General features: G+C 36.6%; 1 long non-coding RNA gene across 1 annotated transcript; it reads right to left on the bottom strand.

The window, feature by feature from the left end:
- Window positions 1–4,347: 4,347 nt before the first annotated feature.
- Window positions 4,348–6,697, bottom strand: LOC126828419 (uncharacterized). Its single transcript, XR_007683040.2, has 3 exons — window positions 5,888–6,697; window positions 5,254–5,404; window positions 4,348–4,934 (listed from the first exon to the last, which is right to left on the bottom strand). It is a non-coding gene; the product is annotated as an uncharacterized LOC126828419 (long non-coding RNA).
- Window positions 6,698–6,946: the final 249 nt, after the last annotated feature.

The raw sequence follows: 6,946 nt of genomic DNA, 5'->3' as shown, positions 1-6,946 counted from the left end.
ATCACTTCTTACAGTTTCTGAGATCTACGCAAAATCGAAAAAGGGGAAAAAAAGAACAGTTTGGCGAATGGGCAAAAAGCATTCCAAATTGACCCAAAGCCTACAATAATCTGATCATCATCTGTTTTATATTTGACAGAAAAGGTTTGTTCTTGTTTATTACAGATTTAACGTCCAATACATTAGATATGATATTATGGACAGGATGATTTAATTCAATTATTTACACATGAAAATTGTAAAAAAAAACATAAAATAAAACTAGATCTGCATAGCAGATATGAAAGCTTTCATATTAACTGCAAAGGGGGTTATTAGAATCTATTGAAACAATAAGTATAAATGTCATCAGGTATCTGAAATATTACATTTACCTTATGAACAAAGTGGGAAAAATACAAAACAAAAATTGTCGACTTGTGGCTACCATCCAAGGCATATTTAGAAAACCATATATTATATACAGAGTACGCAGGACAGGAATTACTTGTGCTTCAATGTAAACCGGCCCGTTTCTTGCCTTTATTTTTAGAGTTAGGTGTGATTTTCAAAGGATTCAATCGGAAATCGCTGAAAATCAATTGGCTTCTTACCTTAAACACTGTATAAATATAAAGTCAATCGGATATTGAATTTAGCCTCTAGAGTGTCCACAAGATTTTTAAAAGTGATCAAGGGCAATAACTCTGACGGTAATTATCGGAAATGGCAGTAAATATCAGATATCGCTGAAAATCAATATTGTAGGCATCTTCGTGTCATGACCTTAAACACTGCGCATAAATTTAAAGTCAATCGGATATTAACTTTGGCCTCTAGAGCGTCCACAAGATATTTTGAAGTGATCAGGGGCCGCATCTCTGGCAGTAAATATCAGATATCGCTGAAAATCAATCGCCTAAGGTCTCATGACCTTAACCACTGTGTATAAATTTAAAGCCAATCGGACATTAACTTTGGCCTCTAGAGCATCCACAAGATTTTTTTTAAGTGATGAAGGGCCATAACTCTGACAGTAATTATCGGAAATCGCTGAAAATCAATTGGCTTCTTCATCTCATGACCTTAAACACTGTGTATAAATTTAAAGTTCATCAGGTCTTGACTGAACATTTTGAGCTACAGCTTGGCAATTTCATTGGTCGATGCTTTGGGACAAGATAACCTTGATTTCTATCTGACAGAGAGTGATGAAATTTACAGTATAGTTTGATTGCTCGATACTTTTGAAAAAAATATGAAAGTGCGATTAATTAATGTGTCATCTTTTACTTTGGGGTTTTGGCGGGAGACATCAGCCATACTGTTTGCTTGTTTAATATCCCCTATACAATATACGCTCGACCTCATTACCCGAACTGGGGTAGAAAAGTGGGATCTTTGACAATGAGGCAATGAACTTGTACATTCTTTTGCAGCTGCACAAGAGGGAACATCAACGCCGGATTAACCATGGTGGTGGGGAGGGGGGCTGATACCGACCGTGAAGCCCCGCAAGGGGGTCGGGTCAGGGGGTTCTCCCGCTAAGAAATTTTAATTGGAGGCCGAAAACGTGATTTCATGGCATTTCAGGCACTTGTGTCGGAGCCATTTAGAAATACCTCCCCAAGAAAAATAAAAATTCTGCCACAAAATTAGCCACAATCCATGCGGGTGCTGTGAAATTTCTAGAGGAGGGAGCTGGAACCCATGAGCCCGTTAAATTCGCCACTGTAAATGAGCAGAGCTACATCAAACCTAATTTTGAGTCCCTCAGTGATAAATAACTTGATTCAAAATCGTATTATAGCCCCAACGACGATTTGATGAATGGAGACCGTAACGTTACGACAAAGTCTAACACTGTAAGTACCAAATAGTCATACGAGATATGTGCATCTCATCAAATTCAGCTTATACCATACCCACAATAATGTTACGGAGTCAGTGAGTTCAAGTTAGACAATACGCTGACCTTTCACTGACCATGCTTATAATATAAAATCTGTCAATGACAGCTGATTCATTGTTTAGTTTTTTATATGATATATTTAATATCAATAATATATGTATATGCATGCTTTATTTTACTTTACACGACCTCTAAAAATGCCCCAAATCGTAAAAATACGACTTTTTGGATTCGATCTCCTTTTTTCGGCTACCCCGGACATTTTCAAAAAATGATACAATGATTTCACACAACAGACCAGCTATTAGCCTCTCGATTGACAAGAGTTTCATCGCCCTCCATTCATTATAACCAATGTCATCGTGCCCTAAAGAATCAACAAATCAGCTTGCTTATCTCTGCTTACCCTAGGCAAAAAATGCTCATCTTTGAACTCAATCATGACATTGACCTAGTGAACGCCTACACCAAGTTTGAACATTCTAGCTTAATTAGAAGGAGAGTTCTTGTGTTCCAAAGTCCCCGTCCTTCAAATTGCTTCTATTTTTCATTTTCAATTCAAAATGGTGACCATCACGTGACCGAAATCAAAATTCTGATCCGATAGATTTTTAGGCATTCCTTCCAGGATTCCGAAAATATGACGCCCGAGTCTGTAAGTAAAATAGCAAAAAAGCCTTTTTGATTTTTCACGTTTAAAGATGGTGGCACTTCCGGTTCGATCGACAAACTCCATATTTTGTGTACGAATCAGTAATTACTTGTCTAGTATCGAATTTTTTTTTTAGGTCATTCTGACCTATATTTCGACGATTTTTTTGAAAACTTTGATCCTTAATTTCACCAAGGGGAGATAATTTAGAAAATTTCCAAGGACATCATTGAAGTCGCATTGGCAAGATCTACTAACATTCTAAATTTCACGAAAATCGCACAACTATTAAAGAAGTTGTCAAATTGGTAATAACTTCCGGTTCGAAATGACAGCGACGAATTTTCGAAATGCCAAAATCCGAAATTGCAGATTTGAAGTAAATGTTTCAAGATACTCAAAGAAAAAAGAATTAGTAAAATAGGTCAAATAGTCACAAAGTTACAGCATTGTAGGTCAAATGCATTCCTTCGTAAAATTCGGTGATTTCGGATTCGTAAAACGTTTTGAAAATATATTTAATCAACAGCCACCACCCATTTTTGGGGGGATAGGTAAAAGTTTCAGAACGATCCTATGGTTAGATTCTGAGAAATCCGATTTGTGGACAAAACACAAAAAAAAAATAACAATAACTAGATCTGCTAAGCAGATATTAAAGCTTTCATATTCACAGTCACTGTCACATGTCATAGAAATAATATGAACAGAAAAAAAAAATCATTATAATGAGTAAAAATTTGGTGAAGTTAATTCGATTTTTCACTGGTAAATAATTAAATAGACAAGTGGCATAACTTGACCCGCATCCCATCAGCTATCCTGAAAAATGCTGGAAAAATTAAACAAGTAAATTGTGTTTAGTACTGGGTTAATTAAGACAGGCATATGCCTTTGCTATACAGGATGACATGAGGGAAATTTAGCTTGGGAGGTGTAGGCCTGCAGCCAAAATTTCTAGCTAGCTTAGAAACACAACTCCGCTACACGGTCTTCCATAAAAGAAAAACTATACACTTTTGGAAAGCTTATGATGCCAGGAAGACAAAATCTGGGAGTTCCAAGCAAAATGTTTGCAATTTATTGATTTAGGGCCAGATGAAATTCGTCAAAATTGTCAAATAAATGCTATTTGTGTACTAACAATTCTGAAGTTGACATAAAATTAAATAGTTGGTAAAACACCTCATGCCTTCATCCTTGGCAATGAACAGTTTATTGGACAGATTTTGATGTAAATAAAAATGCTCAAAACACAAATGTCATGGGTGAATAAAGAATTGTGGAAATCCATTAACGGTAAAAAAGAATTATCTCCCTTTCTGTCAAATGCCTGTAATTGATAGACTATCAGGTCTTGTATGAATCATAAGACCAGGTGTGGGCAAACAAGCCCAATAATTATTTTGTTTGTTGGATCTCAAGGGCCTGTTAGGGTTGGTTGTTGGATGTTTGCTCAGAAATTATCGCTTGTATGGAACATGCTAGAGCCGATTTGTAGCATATTCTAGCCAGGGGATATGTTTGACAGTAGTTGAGTGATATGCTTTTGAAATAATGGAGATCAGTAGCACTTTATAAGCATTGAACCACATGATTTTTTTCCACTAAGATAAACATTCTAAACCCACATACATGTTCCCTTTCAATTAGCCACTACAGTATTTTTACAACTGTACATGTAGCTGTGAACTACTATTTCGGATATGATTAATGGTCAAATTACAAACATACATGTAGATATAAGTTAAAAAAAATAATTGTGTATCTGGGCTGGAATGAAGGGAAAGGTTAGAAAACAGGATGAACAGTTGTGAAATTATTTATTAAAGTGAAACAATCATTGAAAATCAAAATTAAACAGTTACTCTGCACATCAAATGTCATCAAAGTTAATCTTCATTATCATCATCACTGTCACTAAATGTATTAACATCAAATTCGGTCTCTTTAACAGTTTTTTTTTCATTTTCACATTGACTACACATGCACAGGTCTGTACAAGAAAGGGGGGTTGGGATGGCCTAGAGTGCCGCGCTTCGACCTCTAGCTGGTCGGTCACCTCTGGCTTGTGGCTGTGGCTTTGATCCCAGGTGTGAGCGTATGTGGCATGGAGATAGAGGCGTCTTCTCAACCTCGTGGGTTTCCTCCGGGCACTCCGGTTTCCTCTCACTGCTAAAGACCCATACGTGCAAGCGAATTATTGAAATAAAATTGAAACCGTATGTTAGTCCCAAAATGACCCAGTTTGTGTTGAGTGGACGTTAAACCCCATTTCTCTCTCTCTGTACAAGACAACTTTGCTGGCCATTTATGATTCTTTCTCTTATGACATCTTCACAGAATATATTGTATGTGGTTTAATATTCGACGGAGGGCTAGTCATCTTTGCTGAAAAATATAAATAAACATATACATGTACACAATTAAAACAAAATTCTGGAGCTTGGTTTACTCTCATTAATTTCGTACAACAGAGGAAAAAGACACTTACACAGGGGTTAACATCTTATTTTCATGCAGAAACCAGCTAATGAAGACAGGAAGGCATTAGCAGTACAAGGAGAGATAGAGAGGAGAATTGCGGTTTAACGTCCACTGGACAAAAACATAGTAATTTCAGGACTCACCCATGGTTCAGTTTTATTTGAATAATACCAGTGGCAAGAAGGCGGAGAATACAAATAAAAAAAACATCACAAATATTTACCTTTCTGATAACTGTCTAAGAAATTCAGTACATGTATATTGCCTATAACATTTTTGGTGATATCTGACCTCAATGGCCACACAATCTTGCCCTCTGATATGCCTTAAAATATCTTCATCCTCTTTCAATTCAGCAGCTTTCAACAGTTGGCCTACAAACAAATTTGCAAACAAATTATACACCATATAGCGTTGAATGTTGTTTGTGCTCAAGGGTGGGGGAGGGAATGTCACTTTGAGGCCTACATGTACATGTACCTGGCTGGTCAACTCTGGCATGCGGTTTAGTTCAGATCCTTTGTGTGAGCGGAAATGGTCTAGAGACAGATCGTCTTAGCAAGGCACCTACAAGTGGGCCAAGAAAATAAAAAACATGTTAACTTCTCTATGTTTCATCCCTTGTGCAAGCAAATGTGCAACACTTTAACCAATGACTGTGCCAAATCAACAAATGGGGTAAAGGGCTTTACTGGCTAGCTTCATAACAATTTTACAGTGATTGCAGTAGCACTTCTGATTCCATTTACAACAAAAACAACAACACAATAATTAAAAACTGTAGGATGAATATATTTAATATTTATTAGTAATAATTATAAATTTAGTAAGTAACATAATATTAACATTAGGCCTACCTGAGCCTGTTTGGGTCTGAGTCTGTGTTAATACATCCTTCTTCCTATTTTCTCCAACAGTGACAAATCTGTCACGTTTTTTACATATAATACACACAACAGGCAGCACCGATTTACTCTTTCTTTTTGCTTCAGGAGCGTAATTTGTTTGGAGAGGTAGGTCGCAGATCGTCTACACTCCCGCTATTCCCTGGTTGGATTGTAGCCGGGGATTTTAATTTTTCTTTATCTATACGATTACGGGCAGACCCAATTCGGAATTTGTCTGTAAAAGGCCTGTAGCATGTTGGGTGAAATCCAGTATCTTTTGGCGCGTCGATAAATTCCTTGTTTGATTATATCACCCGAAGTCGCCTGTTCAGCTATCCATTTCGCTCGCCCATCAAGTTTTAGCCATTCATGGGCACATTCACGGAATTTATCCCAGCGAGATTTTGTAAATAATTGTTCTCGTTCCTTTCTAAATCCTTGGTAATGAATAATACAGCGTAAATTTGATGAAATATCAGTCGATTCACGTTCTTTCATGGGCGCAGCCATTACACATGTGTGTTGTTGTTTACAACTTTCAAGGTCGGGTCAGCAGTTCACAATACGAGCTCCTGATTGGCCCATGGTGACCAATCACCAGTTATTTCCCTACGCTTTATAACAGCGCGAGTCAAATAAATCCCGGACGAATAAATTTATATCACCCTTAATGGATTTGAAATAAAGAATTATAAAATGTATTTATAAATATACTATGCTTTATTTGAACCTTATGCCTACTACTATTCTTACCTGACTCTATCCAATTTATTTTAATTATATCTTTCATTCTATTTAAGTTATTTTTTTTTTGCCACCACCCCCCCCCCTCCACTGTTCCTTGTCTCAGACGAAATAATCCCAGATTAGCTGTAAGACCAGATACTCTTTTTTTCTTTCTTTCTTTTCAGGTCAATGACAGCTGATTCATTGTTTAGTTTTTTATATGATATATTTAATATCAATAATATATGTATATGCATGCTTTATTTTACTTTACACGACCTCTAAAAATGCCCCAAATCGTAA

Source organism: Patella vulgata, chromosome 7 (genome assembly GCF_932274485.2).
Source record: "Patella vulgata chromosome 7, xgPatVulg1.2, whole genome shotgun sequence".
NCBI classification, from domain to species: Eukaryota; Metazoa; Mollusca; class Gastropoda; family Patellidae; genus Patella; species Patella vulgata.
The sequence above is the reverse complement of the archived record's forward strand: the minus strand, read 5'-3'. Positions and strand labels throughout refer to the sequence as shown.